At 29.7% G+C, this 23643-nt stretch overlaps 2 long non-coding RNA genes across 2 annotated transcripts; both read left to right on the forward strand.

The window, feature by feature from the left end:
- The first annotated feature begins 1441 nt into the window (after nucleotides 1-1441).
- Nucleotides 1442-4519, forward strand: LOC147801145 (uncharacterized). The gene is made up of 2 exons (XR_015430399.1): nucleotides 1442-1570; nucleotides 3673-4519. It is a non-coding gene; the product is annotated as an uncharacterized LOC147801145 (long non-coding RNA).
- Nucleotides 4520-8535: 4016 nt separating this feature from the next.
- On the forward strand, nucleotides 8536-13748 carry LOC147801146 (uncharacterized). Its single transcript, XR_015430400.1, has 3 exons — nucleotides 8536-8680; nucleotides 11986-12221; nucleotides 12483-13748. It is a non-coding gene; the product is annotated as an uncharacterized LOC147801146 (long non-coding RNA).
- Nucleotides 13749-23643: the final 9895 nt, after the last annotated feature.

Below are 23643 nucleotides of genomic sequence, written 5' to 3' on the forward strand. Positions count from 1 at the left end.
GATGCCGTTAGCAGTTGTGTGGAAATACAGATTTTTTTCGCAACGTTGCAAGATTTGTATAACTTTTTCGGAAACAGCATCAAACGTTGGGATCTACTGTCAAAATTCATTGGCGAATCGGACACCACTCTAAAAAAACTAAATCCGACTAGATGGTCCAGTAGGGTCAATACGATATCTGCAATAAAACTTCGTTATTTTGATATTATCAAAGCATTATCAGAAATAGTTCTAAAGAATCCTAATAAAGATGAGCGTAGTGAAGCAGAGAGTATTAAAACAAAAATGCTAAATTTCGAGTTCGTGTTGCTTTGCGAATTCATGCACAGTGTATTGAACGACATCAATTATGCATCCAAAACTTTACAAAAATGCGTCATCAATTTGGGCGAGGCGAGTAAAGTTTTAGCAGAGACCAAAGCAAAGTTGTAAATTTATAGAAATGATTTCGAATTATTCAAGAGCAAAGCCAGTGAAACTGCAAGAAAATATGGTATTGATACCCATTTTCAAGAAAAAAGGCAAAGAAAAGTTAAAAAACATTTTGATGAATTAGCTGCTGATCACCGATTTCCTAAACGAGAAAAAATATTTAAAATTGAGATTTTCAATAATGTACTAGACACAGTAATATCTCAATTAGATACACGTTTCATTGGTATGAGTGCAGTCTGTCATATATTCGATTTTCTAACACCAACATATTTATTACATGTTGATGAAGCAACTTTAGTACAAAAGTGTGACGAATTCCAAAAAAAAAATATTCAGATATAATAGGGCCCAGTTTTTCACTTCAATTTATTAATATTTACCACCTAGTTTTACCTCAACTAACTCAAGCATGGACTGTTCATGTATGTAAGGAAATAATGAGCAAATATGGAGTGCTAGAATGCGACCTAACGGAAGTATTTACAGCAATGTTATTATTCTTTACAATTCCTGTCACTTCTGCAGCAGCTTAAAGGTCATTTAGCAAATTAAAAATAATAAAAAATTATTTAAGAAATAATATGGGCCAAACTCGACTCCGACATTTATCGTTAATAGCAATTGAAAACAAAACCGCATCAAGCCTGGATTTAAACGAAGTCATTGATACTTTTGCGAAAACTAAAGCTAGGAAAAAATTGTAAATATAATTATTATTTAGTCAGTTGGTAGGCCCAACCTTTATATAATAAACCCTTGAATCTTCTCTATTTCGTTTTATTAGCCAAACCTACACCAAGTATTAATTGTAATTTATGTTGTTATTGTTTAATATTTTTATTACCTCCCTGCAGTGCACAAAAAAGAGCTTTTGTAGCTTAGCATTTTTAAAGTATTTGTATATTTCATATTTTTATTTGATAAAACCTAATCAGTTTGATAAAAAGCAGTGGGGCCCCATTTTTTAATTTGCCCCAGGGCCCTTAGTTACCTAGCTACGCCACTGAATAATTTTAGGGAAATGTGACGATTTAGAAGAAGTTGTTTTTGTTTACAGGGAATATGTTTATTTTGAACCTTTCTTTCAAGAAATCTGGACGTACAATAGGATTTGAAAACTTCTCTATATTATCGGGTAAGTGAGAATTTCTTCGCTTATAATCAACTATATGTGCTTTTAAAATGAATATTACGTTTTCTATTTTAAATACTACTAAGTATCACATACTACTAAGTATCACATACTAATATACGTTATACTAATGTATATATGATATCGTTGTGTAGTTAATAGATTATTAGAAATATTTCTGAACTGAATAATCTGAAATAAACGCAAAATATGTATTCCATGCCTAATAGTTCAATTATTCCCGATCTGTTTGTGTATTAATAATTTTTATTAAATTTCATAAAATATTTAATTGAACTGTTTTTCAGCTCTATCATTTTATAGTATAATTTATTGCTTAACTTTTATTACTGTGTAGATGTTAATACAGATTATTTTCTGTCTATATTTAATTAAAGAAAAATTGCTTATAGAGAAAATTTTGTGTCATAATAAGTGTGGAATTTTAAAAACCTGGAGATCCATATGTCTCATTTAGGAATTAGATTAGTTTTTAATTCTATACTAAAATTCAAATATTTTAAATTTTTATGCATCTCTAGCTTAATATTAAGATCTTTTTATATTGGTTTGATCTTTATACAAATTTGCTTGAGAGTTTTAAAATGTCTGTTTGTTTGACTTTATCTTTTTTGCCAAATGTCTCATGTTTTATTTGACCACATACACTCTAGCTTACTTGACACTAAAATTGTTTCATACAGAGAATGTCTTATTTCCATGTATAATAATTTAAAATTATTTTCATGAGTTATCTTGATGAACTATAGAAAGTTTTGTTGTTGAATAAAAATGTTTAATATTTCTTTAGTCAACTTCTGTTCGTGATGCTTTATGCTATGCTACAGTTATTAAATTGAAATCCTATGGACTTGCTCTTATTTCTATTAACTTATATAATAGAGTAGTAAAAAAATTTTTTTTGTTCAAAGTTACATTATTTGCTGTAAGAGAGAGCAAAAAAATTTTTCTCTTTCTGGAAACATACAATATGCAAAATCTTAAATAATTTGATTAAAATGTGCTAGTTTTACGAACATAGATACAATACTTAATATATAATATACAGTGTGTTCTCTAAATACCGCTTTTGATATATATTTTTATAATCCTCATCAAAAAGGAAAACAAAAAGTGTGTATGTTACAATTAGTATAAAAGTATGGGGAAAACATATGCACTATTGAAATCTGACTATTTACAGTTAAAAAACGTAGATGTAATTAACATAAAAACAGGTTTAATTGGGTGTTGAAACTTGAAGATGTGTTTTTTATACAGTCAAATGTGTCTTGTTGTATATTTCTTTTGTCTTCCAGAAAAGTGATTCATCATTTTTCGACTGTGTTTTTTTCCTTCCTTAAATACTAATTCGCTAATACTAATTTTTTGATAAGGTATTTGAAAAGACATATTAAGAGCAATCCTCATGAAATACCACATATATAGCCTATGTCTCATTGTTCTCATCAAATTCAAGTTTTGTCAAAGTGAATTGAAACTTTTAATCTATGCATTTTATAAATATTGTTTTAATATTAATGAAGAGTTGATACTAATTTTGTTACTTGATTGCTAACTTCATTCTCCTAAAAAATATACAAATTGGAAGTAACAGTCAGCACAATCAAGTGCTCATTAATAGACAATTTATTTTTGAGTAGTAGGAAGTTATTTCTTTTCAAATTTAGTAAAGTAGTAACTTTGTATATTTTGAGCATAGTTTAAATTTATTTATTATTTTTTCTAAATGAATATTCAATAAGGACAGTTTAATTTTATGTGGTGTAGACTATTTTGAAACACTACTATTACTTTTAAACAATTTTACTGAAATATATTAAAAAATTAAGAATTTTTTTATGTTTGAAATTTTGTGTGGGAGTAGACGAAATTGTATTAGGAAAAAGTTTGATATTATTAGTTGATTGTATTAGTTGACAGCGTAGCAAATGTTAATCGCTAATTCTGTAGAAGACAGAAAGAAATCGAATGATAATGATGTAACAGTATAAAAAAATTAAATCAATTGTAAAGAAGAGATTTATTAACCTTTTATTTATTTTTTTAAATACTTTTAAATAATGTATTTTTATCTATTATAGGTTGACAGAATTTATTCTTCGTCTCCTCTTCTCCATTTAAAATAACCTGTATTGTATCACAGCTGGAAATAATTACAAGCTTTCATTTTCCAGAAACCAGAAGTAGAAAGAGCAGTAGTGAAAGTGTTCTGAGAAAATTTTTTTGACCTTAGGGAACTTTCATAATCATTTATAACTTTTTATCTTAACTTACTTAATTATCTTAATTAATCTTAATCTTAACAGGACTTTTATAATCTTAATTATGTATTAGTTATTTCTGTTCTAAAAATTTTTGGGGGTTATCCTGGTAGCAATTTTAAAAAAAGAAAAATTTCTTGTACAGGATCTTTTATTGGGTCAATAACATTTTACTGTGGCCTATTCAAAATTGTTATGCAAAAGTTTTTATATATTTTCTAAACATAAAATCTGAGAAAATTTGCTATTATATATTCTTTGTAGATTTAAATTAAAATTATATTTTTATTATTGAACAGTTCAAGATTCTGTAAATATAAACTTCTTCTAATTGTTTTATATTGTAAAATTTTAATGTTGATACTGCATAATGTATATGCATGTTACATAAAATATTTATAAATCTTTGTGACAGTTTTCTGCAATCTTTTTGTTCTTATTCTCTTCTTTTTAAGTACTAGAAATTAGTCAAAATAGTTTATGGGTGAGAGCTTATAAATTTCTGCATTCATAGTTTCAGTGTATTCCATTAAAATTATTCCCTTAAACTAATACGTTTAATTTACTATAAAAATTATTTCATTCAATTTAATATATTGTTCTTTCCCATTTCAAATGATTTGTAATCCAATAATGTTTTTACCAATAAAATTTTTTAAACTAAGAACTATTGCTTGTATGTTTCAAAAAAATAAAATTGGATTTCAGTGGAGTTGTATAATAAATTTTATATATAGTATATTTTTCTGTATTAGATGTAAAAGGCTTCAGCATGCAAATTTTATAGTAAACAATACTTTTCTTGATGTAAAAGTTACTCTATAAATAACACTAATAAACGATGTAGGAATCAAATGCCTAAAGTTATTGAGTATCATAGAATGTTTCTAGAACTTTGTGGAAGCTTTTTCTCAAGTTGCTAAAGTTTCTCAGCAAATATCACTGAAATCCAAATTTATTTACATTTATTGAAACAGTCTTTTTGTTTTAACTATTTCAATTCATAATTTAAAATCAACAAGTCCAATGGATTACCAGTAGGACCAGGTTTTACTTTTGATATATGGCGAGGGATGTCAGAGAAGAATGATGAAAAATTAAGGTTTATTTATGTATAGTTTATTTTTTTAAAACCTGTATCAATTTACAATATTAGTTGTTAAAAAATTTGCTTTAAAGGAGCATGATATAGCATAAGCTTTTTTATTATGAGTTTGATAATAATTATTACAAAATAATAGCTTGCATAAGGAATATAAATCGAAAAACTTGTTTGAGTAAATTAACATTCTTTAATGATGATGGTAACAAGTGTTATATATATAACACAATAAAAACAAAAAAGATTACGAGAATAACAAAGAGAATTACGAAAAAATAATAGCTTTATTTGCTACACAAAAGTTGCAAGTGCAAAGAGTTACTAAACTGTGTCAAAAGTACAGAGAGAAAAATATAAAATTCATGAAAAAAGAAACTATTAAATGAGAAAAAAAATTTTAATACCTAAAAATAACACATTTTTAATAAAAAGAATAAATTTAAAAGCCGGAAAACAAAAACAAGGAAAAAATATAATATGGATGGGTGGTCTAATGTAAACAATAACAAGCGTCCTTAAACCGGAAGAAATTTAGAAAACTTCCGGTGTATCCCTCCGCTTATGTTATGTCTACGAGGCGATGCGTGAACAAGCCAAATATTCTATGCAGTTTTGTCATTGTAATTTGGGTTCAAATCTAAACATAATTGTACCATTCATAAGAGCTTTCAGAAATGTATTGATTCTCAGAGGTCGTAAGGCCAAAAAAAATTTCGGAAAGTTAATATCTCACTGTGAATAATTCTTAAGGTTTGCCATGTTTTGTATTTTATCCCTTATTTGGCTACATTTGAATAAAATATCTTTTTAAGTTAACCTAATTAGAAAATATTCTAATGATTATAATATTAATATGATAATGCAGAAGTTTAAAGGCTGAAAGAAAGAACTCGGTACATGTGAAATACTGCAAAAGATATGATGCAATAATATGATGGCGCGTTTTTTCAATCTGCGGCGTAAAAATATATCGGAAGCAATAACCCGGAAGTCTTGAAAGAGCAATTTTACCACTAGCGCCACCACCCTTAGCTTTACACGATCACCCATCCATATATTTTTGTTTTCCGACTTTTTAAAAAAAATTTTATATAAAAACGATTTTTTAAATATTTAAAACTATTTTAACCCAATTAATTTGAATAATTAAACCAGTAAAGGTATAAGGAGATTAATGGAAAGTCCTTCAGTTCTTCAAAAGCAATCAAACTGGTTTTGATATTCTAATTTTTGCATACATAGTGATTTAAAAATGAGTGTCATTTTATTTAAGTCATATTTCAATGTAAGGAGAAAGAACATTACTCATATGCGAATAAGGACGGTATTTTTTTTAAATTTTGAATAAAATTATAATAGCCACCAAGGTAGACCATTTATTGGAGAAAGAAAAGACATACAGATGGGTTAATACACATGCTAATACCAACAAAAGATAATTCGACTCCTGTGCCCTTTACATTCAAAGTGTGAAACCCGCATCAGAAACTAAATAAGAAAGAAATATGGAAAGCTACCAGCACTTGGGTGCTTCATGTGCGTCGCACAATGGGCTACTGGCGACGGTCTGGGAAACATTCCTGAAGATGATCCGTAGACATACCATCGAAATTTTGATCCTCAGCAGAGGGAATGACTCCCCTGCTTTAGTAGCCCGACAATCTGCTCACGAAGTCGAGCACTTTACAGTAGAACAGTTTAACGAGGACCAATACCGCTCGCCCTGGGTCCCTACGCAGGCTGCTCAAAGTGGTCAGTCCACCCGTTTGATGACCGCAGCCAGTGATGCTTGATTGAGGCATTCTACTGGAAACTGTGTCCTTACGATCAGTCCACAGCGGGACTACTAGCACAAGTATTGTACAGAATGTAATGGTAATGGTTCCTCAGAGATCGCTAGCACAATATTCAAAATTTCGCTTTATGTGAACCTCCAAATTCACCTGCTATTTTGCATACAGTGAGAATGGACTTGAAAAATAATTATTTTGAATTTTTTCTGTGATTAACTTCATTGTAACCGCAAACGTGAAGTTAGGATCTAGCTTCCTCACCACACGAAACTGGAAAAATTCCATTTGACGCATCTTTGAAATTGACCCTTATCAATTTTAGAATTCTCTTAGGGAAATACGTCATAGACAACAATCAATTACCGATACCCACAATTGGCACAATTATCGCTGTTTGAATCAAAGTAGAAATTAAAGTTGAACACCCATCAAAGTAAATTACGTCACATCAAAGTAAGAGACAATTACAAATACAGGGAACTTTTTATATATTTAGTTAATTTCAAAAACAATAATTTTCCTCTTTTCATTAATATAATCACAGGGTTGGTTAAACTGCTTATATCAATGTCTAATAAAATATGATTTTATTATTTAAACTTCATTAAATAATTCTAAAATTCGAATAAATTTTGAAAACGCAGAGGCCGAGATTATTCATTTGATGTATCATACTCTCAACAACAGTGCGTGACTTTTTTTTCCCTTCGCATTTTCCCTTTTCCCTAAAATTTCGCGGTTCCCATTTTTGTTTTATTTACTTTTATGACTTACTTTTGCTTACTTTGATTGCGCGCGCATACTTTGATCAAAGTACTTTGATCGTGTCAACCCGCCTTGACTGCGCGGGATTTCATATTTTATCACGATGAAAGTTTTAATTACAGGTAATTCTTATTAATTAAAGATTTATAATATTAGTGTACGTTTCATAACAGTATATTAAAAAATTACATGAAATTTAAAAAAGATTAATGAATTTTATTAAATATCTGTGAATACCACGCTTTTGATTTTGATAGTTTGTAAAATGTATGTATTTTAAGAAAATCGTTATAAAAAAAATTCATTTATCAAAGTTTTTCTCTGCTTCCTTAGAAATTCTTTGTTTGATCTGTCGAAAATGTGTGAAGCAGCTTAGTAATGAAATTTCATTTAGTTAAATTACTTGATTTATGTTTATTTTAGTGACATAATACAGAGGTATCTTTTTTTTCTAGGAAATATATTGCTAATTAAAATTTATTTTATATAGAAAGTTTAATATTGAATTTTCTTAAAAATAGTGAAGAGTTTTTGATCATGTCTAAAATAATTTGTTTCAATTTTATTGTAAACTAATCTAAAAAAAAATTCTGAGAGAAATGGAACAGTTACTGCATTCATTATATTCTTTTAGGTTGTCTTAACTATTGAATAAATTATGAGCATGCATACTTTCAAAAAAAATTTTTATTCTGTAGGTGTATCACATTTATGTGCAAATCAATTTGTACTCAATAATTTGTTTTATTTAAAATAAATAATACAAATACTATAATAAATTAGAAGATAATTCAGATTAGCAAGTTATCTTAAATTTAAGTTATCTTTATTGCGTATTAATATCAAATTGAATTTTTTCAATTATTTAACTTCTCAAACTATATCTATAATTGTAATTTTTTCATTATCCTAAGATTTTTGACAGTTTACGTATAAATGGACAATGTAAAGCAAACCTTTCATATTTCTTCTTTCTCTTCATAAAATACAAACTAATAAAATACTTTTTTTTTTTTTAATTAGGTGATTCCCTGGAGAAGTATTTAGCTAATTACTTAAATGCTGAATGAAAATGGGATATCGATGTTTGCACACCCTGGAATCGGTGTGGACAAATTAAGTATGCAGTTGTGAAGGGACGATAGTGTTTTTGTCTTAATTCATGTTGGTAAGTTAAAATGTAATTTATTTACATATTCAATGATTATGTATCTAAACCATTTGTTGGCATTGTTTGTATCTTGTGTAACTATTCTAATTCAGATACTGATTTATTTATTTTTTAATATTACTTATGGTTGTGCTATAAAAAAATAATTTATTTTGCTTTTTTTAAAAATAAAGGAACTAATGATGTGCAATTGGGTACAATGCCCAACTTTAAAAAACTGGCTTTTGTGGTTAATAAAATTTGTGGGGTTATTGGGGAGATTTTGTTTAGTGATCTGTGGAAGAATAATTCTGGGCAGCCAGTCTAAAAAAAAGTGAAGAGAACTAGAACTCGGAAGGTATAACTCGTAACCACCCCCGGGCAACTATCTGCATGTATTTTTTTTTATTTGTTTGTTATTAAATTTGCAAGTTTAAAATCTGTTGAACACCTTGGCGATTGTAGTTGTCGCGGCGGATCACAATACAGAAATATTCCTGAGTTGTTTTTCTCGAACGAAGAGTTTAGAAATTTCTCTTGCTAAAAGATCAGCATATGCTGTTGATATTGAAACATTTGTTGATATTGAAAACGTCACTGTAAAGCAATTCAATGAAGTAATTAAAACTTTGTGAATTTTACTTGGGCTAATGTTCTGTGAATCAGCTTTATCTGTGGATGAATGTATTGGTTAAGATCACATACATTTAAACTGCCAGGGCCATATTCAACTGGCAAACATCTTTGAAGAATGCTAAAAAAAGGAAGTGTATTTATACACAACTTTATATACTAATTATATGAAAATATTGTAATCTTGTCTTGACATTTAGCCAGATAACCAGAACTCATCCCATACAAATAAGAAAGAGTAGTCATGGTTAGAAGTCAGTTTAGAAGAAATTTGGGTCCGTTAACAAACTATTCACAAAATAATTTTTCTTTTACTCAGGCCCTTCACAAATTCGTTTATCTTCATTATTGTTTTGTTAATCGAATAAACCCTTCCCAGGAGAGGGGGGGGGGAGAATGTCAGATGTAAACGAAATAAATTTTGTCTTCGGCAGACGCTTCTTCCTTTATTCGTCCGAAATGAATATTCTGCGTTCAGCAGTATAGGCAAAATACCAAATATTTGTATGTTGCATCACTAATTTAGTAGCAGCAATTGCTGTTTATTTTTTAATTTTTTTAATTATAATTTTACAATGTTGGGAACTCCTTGAAAAAGTTTTTTTTTGCAATAACAGACCCTATTTGCACAAATTCACAAAAGCAGGACCCTGGTTGAAAGAATGTGACTTAACGTTTATTTTATATTCACAAATTACGAGTAATTTTTTCTCAATTTTACAAATATTGACCTTTCACAAAATGTCTGGACAGATCCCTGACAGTACTTGAACAGATTTAGTACTATGATACTGTAAAGAAAAATATTCAGAATGTATTCAGTAGAGAGTGTTTTTTTCTAATATTCTTATCTGTGCTACTTTACACAATGCGGAAAAATGTTTAGATGCAATAGAATATTTTATGACTAGTTCTCTCTCTCAATGATTCTGGTTCTACCCTTAAAGGACAGAGGAAAGATTGTTTAGAGCATTGTCCCTGAATTATAAATTCTCTTCCACTTTAAACGCCTATGGTAAAATATACTAAATGAGTAACGCTAATGAATAATGCCCATTGCTATTTCAAAATAGCAATGGGTATATTGTTCAACACTAAAAGAGATTATAAAAAATTTCCGATTGCACGGAGATTAATCTAATTCTATTCTTTGTTAGCTTAAATGAGATGTAGACTCAACAGAAGCTAATACGAGTGTCTCAGTTAGTATCTTTCTGTATTATTACTATAATGTTTTTTGTTTTGATTATTCAGAGAATTGTATATTATTAACAATGGCATTTGCCAGAGTTTTTTTCCCCAACTGTATTGTTATAGTATGGATTGTTTACTGTTAGTACAGCACTGTTTATAAATTATTACAGTGTTAATAAAATAATTAAAGTCTGAATGAATTAAATGATCTTTTAATGTTTATCAGTATTTGTCTTTAATCAAACCCTGGTTAAGAAAAAGACAGTGCCCTTCCACTTAGCATATTCCTCTTTTTATTAATAAAATTAATAATATATATTTTTTTAATTTGATTATTTCCAGGGGTCTGTTTAGAGGAAATTTGGGTCCGTTAACGGACCCTTCACAAAATATCTTTTCATAAAAACGGACCCTTCACAAAATAATTTAACTTAAAAACGGACCCTTCACAAAATGATTTTTCTTTTAATCGGACCCTTCACAAATTTGTTTATCTTCATTATTGTTTTGTTAATCGAATAAACCCTTCCCAGGGCAGAAAGCAAGAAAGATGGATGTAAACGAATTAAGTTTTGTCTTCGGCAGACGATTCTTCCATTATTCGTCCGAAATGAATATTGTGCTTTCAGCAGTAAAGGCTAAATACCAAATATTTGTATGTTGCATCTTTAATTTAGAAGCAGCAATTGCTGTTTATTTTTGAAAATTTGATTCTTTTGTTATAATTTTACAGTGCCGAGCATAATCTTGTATCTATTTACAATTTAAAAACTCCTTGAAAAAGTTTTTTGGAATAACCGGACCCTATTTGCACAAATTCATAAAAGCGGACCCTGGTTGAAAGAATGTGAGTAATTTTTTCACAATTTCACGAAAAACGGACCTTTCACAAAATGTCTGGACAGATCCCTGATTTCAAAAATATTTATTACTTTTGTTTTTATCAGTGGCATTTATTGCATTCTAAATAAAAACTAATTTAATGTTTGATCTAGATACTAATAAGTTCAGAAAATTAATTTATGATTTTATTTTTTATTCTTGAAAAAGGTTTAGAAAATAATATTCATTAAAGAAATAGTGATGTTTGACAGAATTTAGATGATTAGATACTAAAAAAACTGGGAGCAGTGCAATCAAACCTGAACAACAGACAAACACATCAACATGTACTGGCTCATCAATAAAAGTCAGCGTGGGGATAACACAACATGCACATTCCATGATCCATCATGGACTCGTGCCTTTAAGAAGCCTACGTGGCAGTCTCTAGGGTAAACAGTTACTCAACAGTGCACACACCAACTGAACAATTGGCTGTGGGGTAGTTTAGGTTGTGTAAAGAAATTATAAAAAAGACTAACTATTAAATGCTGTGATGTAATGTCCTGTGATTGTCTTGTTCTTAAAGCCATTAGTCTTTATGTGTAAACCCTGATTGATGCTGCAATAGAAATATTAAATAATATTAATCAGACACTTCCCCTCTCTTTCAGATGTGAGTAACCTGACTAAATTGGGGATCTGCAAAAAGAATTTAAAAGAAAAAATCGAGCAACAAACCTAACGTTGCAATAATTTACACTCCTTTTTTATGTCTTGATTTTAAAGTGACAGATGTGTCAAATCCCCGAGTATGAGTTTGAGTGATGCTTCCACCCAAAAGAGTTGTGAGACCACTCTGAAAGTGTCGCAAGTATGCCATATGCATGGAAAAAGATGGATATGCCAGGTTTAATAATAAATTTTTTTTTCTGTTAATCTGTGCATATAACTTAAAACGTATACTTCTGTGCTAAATGTTCTTTCACTCTAAATGTTCTCTCAATGTTCCACTCAAAATTGATTCAAACTAATGTATGCAATCCTTTATTAGATTCACAAGGTGAAGAGTTGTGCTTTTATCTATATACTTAACCATTGGTTGAAATCTTAAAAAGGTATCATGATTACAATATTAATTTGAAGCTTGAATCAACTTGTTCTCTTCTAGCTTTTGCCTGGATTCTACTGATGATTCATGTTTGTCCCGTAGAATAGTCTCACAGCATTGTCTGCTTAAAGCTTTTCTGTGAGATATGTTTACCAGGACTTGTTTCTACAATGATGTATGCAGATTCTCATTTAGTTTAAAGAATATCTCTGTACTGTAACAAGATAACATTTCAGTCATTGATTTTGCTATATGTATTAAATATAATTGTATATTTTTTAAATTCATAAAAATAATTAAGCTCTTTATTTTCCGGCACGGTTGTCAGTTATTAATATAACTGAAGTCTTTGATTAGATTCTGATCCACTGTAGAATTTTAAGGTAACATGATTTCTATTTTTTTATCTAGAAAAATGCTTTTATTTTACAGCTGACTAAGCAGACAATAGCATAGCTGCCAACTGTTCAGAATTTTTTAGGATTTGTTCCTAATCTTTAAATCCAATCTGAAAATCTGATATTTTTATAAAAAATCTGGATTTTCATAAAATTTTTGATTTTAAACCAATCCTTTTTTCTGATCACCAAAAGCACGCATCCTGTGATTATTGTGCTAAAGTAATTAGTAGCTTTTTATTGGAAAATATTTTTCCAATAGCTGTCTGTTGCTGATTATTTCACTAAATTATTATTTTTGGAATTTTTTTTTTTTTTTTTTGTAGTATTTAAACACTTGTATCAGAAATATTTATTTATGATGTAGATTATTATTTACCTGTGTTTTATAATTTAGAGATAAATAATTATATATTAATAGGTAATGTTTGTTTTTAATATATTATACCGGTATTCCTAATTATAAAATATTAATATTATAAGTTTCCCACAAAAGATAGCGTTTATAGTTTTGTTTTACTAATTTACATATTTAAATATATGTCTATTAATGTTATGATTTAATAGTTACATTTTTATCTTACTCTCGTAATTAGTGCATATAATTTTGTCTCATATAGTGTTCCTAATTTTTGATTCCTAAGGTTGGCAGCTATGCAATAGTTATAAAGAAAGACTTGGCTGCTTTTTTTCTCAGGATGATGCCACTAGTAGTGGCCATAGACTAGTAGTGGCCTTGATTGCATCTGCAAGCACCTTCATAGAGTCAAGCTAGCTACCATACTCTGTCTATTGTGTAAGAATAAAAACAAATATACGTGCTTCAAATTCTCAGATCCAACTTGAATAATTTTTTTTCTTCCTTTTTTATACTTTTTACATATGCTGTACTCTTACCACTAGAAATAAATATATTCAAAAGAAAATATATCTCATTTATTTATTCTTTCTTGAAGATGTATATCAAGAGAAAGATACTATTTTATAGTTCATATGTCTCCAAGGTGCTACTACTATAACACTGCAACTATTTCAGTTTAAATGAATATCAAGTTAGAATTTAATGCTACTATATTTAATTAAAATTATGAAAATACGTCCAATAGTACGTTTAGAAGTCATTTGACTAAAATATTGATAAGTATTGAACAAGAGCAACAATTTTCTCTTGACCTGAGAAAAAAACCACAGTTTCGGGAAACGAAAAGCGTTAGTTAACTTATTTTTAACGAACTAATTTTTATAACTGTAATTCAACTTTATTTTATTTTCAACTAGCTGAATATCCACTCTTCTAACAGGATTAATAAAATTAAAAAACAATAACTCTCTACTGAACAACCCAATAAAATCGTGGACAAAACTGAACGGTATATACTGACAAAATTAATAAGCAAAAACATAGTAAAACCTGTTTTTTGTAGTTCAGCCCATTAAAATTAAGATTAACTGTATTCAGCATTACTAGGCATAATATCGAAATTTACCATTAACTTGGAATTTTTGTAAATAATTAATTTTTTTAATTTATGTAAAAGGAATTACCTATATTAATTAAGCATCATTGGCGACAATAATAGTATGGCGCTTGTTTACGATTAATCTAAACGAATAAGTACCTGAACTCCATAAATATTGCTTTTTGTAACATAATGGCTTACTTTTCAGTATTTCAATATGCATCTATTACATTACTTAAATGAACTGAGCGTCAGCATTAACACTTTGACTCAGAATTTTCATTAAATATATTTTTTTTTCATTATTTCTTTGTATTTATTCATGTCAGGATAAGTGAGAAATAAATTTAGAATTTTAATAATATTTGGTGAGATGAAATAAAACGTGAAACACCATGTCTTTTTCTGCATAAAAAGTCAAATATTTCAAACGCGGCTCACTTTCAAACAATTTAACTAATATGCAGTTATTTAAATCTTAACGAAACAGTTATTTATAATTGAAACTTCTTTAATTTACAAAATCATTAATACATTTTTGAATATGAATCAAAAAAAGATTTTTCCAAACTAATTATTTTGAATTTTATATTTTAAGTAAAATATATAATTCCGTAATCTAACAAATATTTTTTATCAGCTGTTTGACCTTTTATTTTTAAAGAGAGAATACCAAAAAAATATATATATTCTTACTAGGAATTAAAAGGCCAGAGAAAAAGAAAAGAGGGACAGCGGTTAATAAAACTGAAGTAATTTTCTACGTTTTTCCTAAGCAAATTAGTACCTCTTTCCCATTTAATTTTGCCTTTCATTGCAAAAGAATTTTTATTTTACTTTAATTACCGCTGTTTTTAATTACTTAATGTGTAAATTATTTACTTATACCGAAACACATTTTGACAGACGTGACAAATTAAATGCGTGATTTCAGGTAACTTTAGAGATAATTTGGTGACATAGTGCTACCACGTAAATTTTTTTTTTCATTGTTGTTGTTGTTTACGTCGCACTAAGGCTGCTCAATGGGCTATTGGTAAAGGTCTGGAAAACATTCCTGACAATCATCTGAAGACATGCTATCACAATTTTGAACTCTGCAGAGGTGAGGCTCCCTTCGCTTCGATATACCGACGACATGCACGTGAAGTCAAGTACTTACGTATAACATTTTAACGAGGACCAATACCTCACACCCTCGGTCCCTTCACAGATTGATCCAAGTAGTTTTTCACCCGCACGCTGACAGTGGCCAGTGATGCTCGACTTCGGTGATCTGCTGAGAACGTGTCAACAATCAGTCAATTGCTTAACTGTTGTTGATTGAAATTATGACATAGCGAGAAAAAAACTAAATAAAGTACAAGCAATAACTCTTTTTTATTGTTATTAAATAGAGCTATAAAGTATCAATGATGTTATCTTTAAGATTTTTGAGGAAACAACGGCAAAGGCTTAACCAGTCAACCCCGCTTAAAGTTTTAACCGCCGAAAATTTTAAACAAACTTATTTTAAAAAAAAGCTAGCCATGAAAATTTATGATTACGTATTTTTCTATTTGCTATTTTTTTGAGGAGTTAGCAGTTAATAATTAGTGGTGTCAACAGCCAGTTGTGATTTTTAACTTTTGTTCAATTTTTTTACAGTAAAAAATACACTCATTTCTTTATTAGTGGTACACAGCGTTACGAAAAATTTAGAAAGGGTACACAAAAGTCATAAGTTTGGGAAACACTGCCCTAAAGTAAAGAGAGGCTACCCTCCCTGAAATGCGCCATCCTTGTTTCCTTAGCAGCAGACGGCCTCAGATTTAGTGGCGGGGGGAGTTCTTACCGTAAACAAACTATAAGTCAAAGAGGGGTAAAACACTCATCGCTCACTGCAATGTATAACTAGCAGCAAGATTTGATTTTTTTTTTCAATTTTACCCCTAACACCTGTTTAGACCAACTAATGAACAGGTTCCTTTTGAAGTAACCACCTAATGTATAATAAATAAACAAATTTTTTTCATTTCAGTACCTCTTCTTCATGCAATTAGGCGGGGACAAAAAACAAAGAATGTCAGTTTAAATGGGGAAGTTTAACATTAGTTGCATACAAAATGATTTGGTTTCATTCGTGTAAGCGGGTTATTCGATTATCCGACATGCAATTAAGTGAACATGACGCAAGAAAGTTCCAATCCGTTTTTCGCTCGAACGGTTTGTAATAGAATGTTTTAATGTCAACAGTAACCTTCGTGCGACGAACTATTAGTATGCCAAATTTCATTGCTCTCTGTCGGATGGTTTAGTCCAGGGGTGGCAAACCTTTATGTCTCAACGTGCAATTTTTTCTAAAAAAATGTTTAATGAACTAGTTAACGTATAGTTTGTCTAAAGTAAAAACTCGCCTAGCCATTTGTCAAGACCCTTGGCGGGTGACTATGGTAACGAGGTCTAACTATTTCAAGGGATGTGGGGTCATTGCTTAGGACAGATTTTGGCTAAGAATCGGCGAGAGTAAGAGGACTTTTTTTTTTCGGTCTATTGTGTTAGCCCTAGAGTGAAGAGAAACTACTTTCCCTCCCCCCCCCCCCCAATGCCCGCCTTGTTCGTCAATTCGGACATTAACAGGGCAGATTTGTTGGCCTCTCTTACAAGGGCACCATCTTAGGTGGGCCAACGTTGCTCCCACAGTAAGGACAGATAGTACAGAGATGAAAAGAACATCCATGCCTTGCCCGGGATTTGATCCCAGAACCTTTCTGGTGCAAGGGCAGTTCCCTAACCCCTCCACAGGCCGGTCGGCTAGCTACCTTCCCTGAAATACGCTATTCTTGTATCCATAGCACCAGACGGCCTCAGACCATGTGGCGGGGGGAGTTCTTAGCTTTGACAAACTATAAATACTCTGTTAAATTCTGCATCCATTTATAATTACATTCATGTTTTTAAAATATAGGAAAAAACAAGTGAGTGCGAGCGAAAAGGACACATAGCCTCTAACATAATTGGATATAAATAGGAGAACAGATTTTAAATTATCTTAAGTTAAAGCTAGACGCCCGGTGGCTGAGTGGTAGTGCTTCGCGCTCCCGTGCCACAGGTCCTGGGTTTGATCCTCAGGCCGGGCAAGATTGACTCAGCCTTTCATCCCTTAAGTGGGTAGACAAATGAGTACCAAGCATGCTTGTGAACTAAACACTGGGGGTTCCGCGTTCGGCTGACCACCTAACTGGAACATCTGCTCCTGCACCCCAGAGCCCAACGTCAAGAAAATTGAGATGGGCTCAGTAGGCCTTGGCCCCCTAGGGGCTGTCGCGCCACTGAATTTAGTTTAAGTTAAAGCTACATTTTTTCCCTTCGGCGTAATTTAGTTAAGCTAAGAATATAAGAAGTAAAATTATGACCGCGGCAGTACCTAAAGAGTGGGGGGAGTCTCTCCCCCCTCCCTATATATATATGTGTGTGTAACATAAAGCGCTTCAACTAATCTTTTTATGTTATTCCTTTGTCGAAGTCCTTTTCTTAATTTACTATTCTAAACTAAACGCTCTTGCACTTTAATATTCACATCCTGTCTTGTAATCTACTTTTGGTTTCAAATCATGCATTGAGTAACAGTTTTGATTTTTCCCCTTATTTGAACTGTGAGAAAGACTTTTTCACTCGCCTTATTTAAAATATAAATTTTATTTTATAACCGTCGTTGAACAACCGACCCAATTTTTGGTTTACGACTCCTAATGTTCAACTCTGTAACCTTGTAATTTTGAACAAATTCAGAAGACAAGGAAATTTTCGTTTCAGTACCCTCAGAGGTATTGATTTGTTATAGGAACATGGAGGACTTTGCAACTCGATAGATTTAACTTGCATCAGTCACCATTTACTACACGGGCAGTCTTCGGCCGGCTGTGGATGAACCCACGAACTCTTGGGCATGGGTTCAGTGCCCTACTATCCAGGCCCATAATAGATAGATTTTATTTTATTTTATATCCGTCGTAGAGCAGCTCACCCAATTTTTGGGTTTACGACCACTAATGTTCAACTCCGTAGTTTTGTAATTTTATAATTAAGAACTGGAAAGTTCCACCCCTTGTTTACGTTGCTGATCAACCCTCATGGTTGCTTCTCATTAATCATTGCGGATTAAGAGAAAAAACCCGTTTATTTCCATAAATTACGATTGAATTGCTATTTACATTTTGAAGATGGCTAAATTTAGACAAAACAATAAAATTGGAACATCCTGTAGAGTTAATACTCAGTGAAGATGGAACCAAGGGAAAGAGTATTCGCCTTAGAATGAGGTGAACCAGATTCGAATCCCAATAATGGCTGGTCGTTACGAATTCCGCAACCGGCTCACACCTACTACAGTGCTGATGCAAAATACCCTCCACGGTAGACGGATTATGGGATTTCGTGGTTTTTTTCTTCGTGTAACGCAAACGCGGGTTAGTTTCAATAAAAAAATTTTCCCAACACTTGATCCAAGAGTTCCCTTGTCTTCTTAATTGGGTACAAAATTACAAGGCGACGTTGTTGAACATTGGTAACAGTAAACCCAAAATTGGGTCGGCTGTTGAACGACGATTATGAAATAAAATAAAAACCACGGGCTCCAATCACAATATTTTTCAGTAATATCCCGACTTTTTCTTTTTTTTGAGAGAGAGAGTCAGATTTAAAGCTCTTAAATATCATTACTTAAACTGCACAACATATTTGAGTTTGGATGGAGTTGGATGACTGCATTCAAATCATCCTACTCCAATCATTGTTGTCGAAACTGGTTGTCGTAATAATTTCATTTAAAAACAATAAAAGGTTTCAACTTAAACAGGGCATTTATAAAGTTCAACCTTAATGTATATTTTTAAAATCCTTGATGAAATTTAAGTAAAAAAACGAGTACACACATTAAGGGTCATAAATTAATAATTAGGCAAGGAAAAAAAATCAAAATTTAATGAATCATGACTGATGAAGGTGCGGTTGACTAAAAACTTGTGATTACTAGAGAAAACAAAACTTAGAAGGCGATTAAAACTTAACACGTTCGTGTGTTATCGGCCATTCAAACTGGTTTTCTATTTTTCATACCGCCTATTTAACAATTAATTTAACTGATACGATGACGTTGTCATTTTTTCTCCTCTATGAAATATCAATTTGCAGATTTTACAACGTGTTAGATGTAATTACAGAACACCCTGTATTATATACAGTATTTTACGTGATTATTAATTAGGTAATTTTCACAATCAAATTTAAATTTTAATAAGATAAATAGCTTTTCTAATACCTAAAATTTAAAAATATAATTTTTTGACTTCCTGTAATTACTACGTCTCTTCAAAATTATGTTGAAAATTTATGATGTTAAGAATGATATAAAATGTTTCATACCTTTAAAAATACACTTCTTTTTATAATCATTAATGAATAAAATACAAATAATATTTAATTCTTAAAGGAACTTCAACATTAGTTTTGGACAAATGAATTTTACTGTAATGTAAAAATATTTTTAAATTCTTGAATTTAACTTCATAGATACAACTGAAATGCGAATTGTCATAGCATTTGTGCTCATATTTTCGACCGCTCTTTAGAATGAGCTATTGCAAAAAGTTGCATAGATCTTACGAAAAAAAGAACAACTTAGTGTTCAAACGATATTGAGGAGCATTTAGAATGTCGAAGGCACTCTGGAAAAAGAAAAGTAAATAAATAAAATTCTGCTGCTTTTATCCTTGTGTTTCATACTAGGTTTATCAGGCATGTTGCAAATATTGATGAGCTTTCTTAGAGTTTTTAATATCATTGACGTTTGGAACAGTATAGTCGATTCTGGTAATGCTTTCATTAAACTATAAATGAAATTTCATCTAGAAAGAGTCGGCCCAGTTTGAGCTCCATCATAAGCACACTTCTCTTCAAATACAATTAATTCATATATAAAATGTAGCAAATCAAAATTGAAACATTATTTATTGATTACCAGTTAACCTCACTATTTTCCTTAGTAATAAGCAATGAAAACTCACCACTCATGCTCTAAGGAAAATCTTTTTCAATGATGCATTAGAGTTCAAACAGCGATTTTACAAATGGACAATTAAAAATAAATAATAAAAGGTACTGTTAAATTAATGGGGTAATGCCTTTTCATTCTATGCATGAATCATGGGGATAAGTATAGGCTTACTGTTTGCGGGTTGCAGCCCAAGAATAGTCAAAGGATCATCTAAGAAACGACAAAAATAAATAAAATAAAAAAAGCTATTTTCAATAATTTTTTGAAAAAATTGTCAAAATTCCAAAACTGCTAAACAGTATGAGAAAGAGCCTTAGTGCAGATTATAAATAAAATGCCAATTCTATACATGCAAATAAAATAAAAATTATATATATATATTTTTTTCATGCGTAAAAAATTAACTAAATATTTAACAAATCTCATTTTCTGTATTAAATGTATAAAAATTTATTTTAGCCATAATAAAGAAATGAAAAAAAAATTATATATGTGTAACCTGTTATGAAAAAATGAAACTTTACTTGTAGCTTTTTTTTAAGACTATGTTAAAAAGCAGCTTCTTTTTTATATTAGGTTTTATTTCATACCAAACTTTGAGTACATTAACATTGATACAAATGGTAAATAAATTAAGAATTTAATATACTTTTTATGACCATTTAAACTGTAGTTGATTTAGACTAAGAAGAAATAATACACTTCTCCATTTGATTACAAAACAAAAAATTATTATTTTAGGCTATAAAGTAGCAGTAACCATGTAAGCATAAACAAATACTGTTAATTCAAATAATAACAAACAATTTAATTCTATTTATTTAAGCTGATTTGAAATGTGATCCACAATCCCTTAAGATGTTCTTTGGTCTCTTTATGTTTCTAAACAAAGCATAAAAAATAAATACCCTTTTAACATAAAACGATACAGTTGTACTGTAAAAAAAAATTCTTCCTTCATGTTTCAGCATTCATACATAACTTTTTCAGAAAAAAATATAGATATATATATGCTAGCAACATTTAGACCAATTTAAATTAGATATTCATTCAACACAAAACAATCCTATAAAAAAATTTTTTTAAAAAAAACTTTAATGAAATAAAAATTAGAGTAAATTATTTACACTTTTTAATATTGTCATCAATAAACAAATTTCGTGTATTATAAAATCATATTATGATTGTGAGAAATAGAGACACTTTTTTGAAAAGCCACACAATCTCCGGTACACAAAAAAATCAATTAAAACAGACACGAAAGCCACACATCAATTAAAACGAAAATGTATTCAAATTCATCTGAAGGAAGATCCAGTCAGTGGTGTTACATCCTTTAGAACTGCTCTTAGAAGATATTAGATGGTATGTTGTTATTTTGCAGTACAGTCAATGGTGGATACGATGTATTTTAGATGTAAATATAAACTGCGAAGAAGTTAAGATACGTTTTCTACAGCCTCATGGACCCTTACTGTCATACTCGTACCCACGGAAGCCTTTGATATTGAAAGTAAATAAATCACAGATCATTTAGAAGATTGAAGTACTAACAACAACAGGTTAAGATTTTTTCATACCGTCTGATGAGATAAAAATAATTAACAAAAAAATAGCACTACATCATTCCTAACTATTTCATAAAATTTTATAATGCTTATATGTTTAAAAAATTACTAATTCTGTTCATAACATATTGTAACAGAGTTAATAATCATAATTTAAAAAAATATTTTCTATGAAATAAATGTTATTCATATCTTGTAACTATTTTACATATTTTTTGCATATCAAAAGGTAAACCATTTTTTAATTAGAAAAATATAATACACTTGCTAAAAATAAAAATGTTATTTTCGATACATTTTAGGAGCCAAAAGTATGGGATAAATATTACTTTTGATATGAATGATCATTGATTTATATATTGGTTTAAGAATTTTAGGCTTTTTACTCAGTTTTCTACGTATATTGTATGAAATGTCTTAAGGGGGAAAAAGTTGTACAGCATACCACTTTTAATTAATAAAAATTTTGGTTTGCTATAATTAATGTTATTTATTTATTTATTTTTTTAAATTTCAATTTCTATGCTACAAATTTGAAAGGTGTAGAAGAATTTTGCAGTCAATAAAAAATATTTCTTTCGTAATTCTTTGAGATCACATATCACAGGTCAAAGGCCTAATCAGGTTGCTTTGAAAGTTGACCTAGCCTCAGAAAGTCATATAAGGTATCAAATGAAAGGTCTATTGCAATGGTGTTTCAAATCTTTTTTTAAACCCCATTTACTTTCTTCTAAAGTAAAAAAAAAGTAACTTATAAAGTAAAGTTCTTAATGTAATTTTTTTTAAGTAAAAAAAAAAAAAGTTGCAGTTATTTATATGTATGCAAGTTAGTGGTTTTTTCAATGAAAATTTTATTTTTTCAAGTGTTTATAACTTGGACAAATTTCAAATTAAAAACTGTTCGAATTGTTTACTTTATCATGTGTGCGTGTTCCACCAAATTTCATTAAAATAGTAGGGGGGTCAGTTCAAAAGTGATTGATCTGTTGTGGAATGACTCATTATGAAATTTTTCCTTTGCTAATATTTCCTTCTACTTATTATATAAATATAATTCAAATTTTAAAGGATCTTTTTGATTGATAGTTTCTAAATCAAAAAATAAAAAATTTTACTCTTATATGCTTCAAATATAGATTTTTATATATTTATTATTTGATTGTTACAAAATTGTTTTTCTAATAAAGCAGTGGTAAGTTTAAAAAAAGCAACATTTTTATACTAGCCACTTGATGCACATTTGACCTAACTCTTAATACACAGCAGTAAATATGAAATCAAAAATCTAATCTATCATCATAAAAGTAAGTAGTCAACTATTCGAAAATAAATTTCATGTCACATGAATTTTTTTCATTTCCAATATTATTGTTATTTCCACAGAATTTTTATCATTTCAATATTATTGTTTATCATGATGTGCTTAGATTCACAAATATATTATTACTTTTCATTACTTCCAAATAAATATATAATAATTGATAACCACATAAAAATTTTATCCATAATTTCTAACTCTTGCCATAGTTTTATTAACTAGCCATAATTTTATTTTATTAAAACTGCTCGTTACAAATTCATTTATAAAATGTTATAAGTAGAAACACTTTTAATGTCGAATAAACATAATATATAAACACTTAAACATCAATTTGAACTTTACTGCAGAATTATTTTTTATGTTACAATTACAATACTTAATAATTAAGTACAAATGTTAGGAAATATGCATAGGATGATTAGACATTACATGGCATAATT

Source organism: Parasteatoda tepidariorum, chromosome 11, assembly GCF_982258835.1.
Source record: "Parasteatoda tepidariorum strain Cologne lab strain chromosome 11, Ptep-v5.0, whole genome shotgun sequence".
NCBI lineage: Eukaryota > Metazoa > Arthropoda > Arachnida > Araneae > Theridiidae > Parasteatoda > Parasteatoda tepidariorum.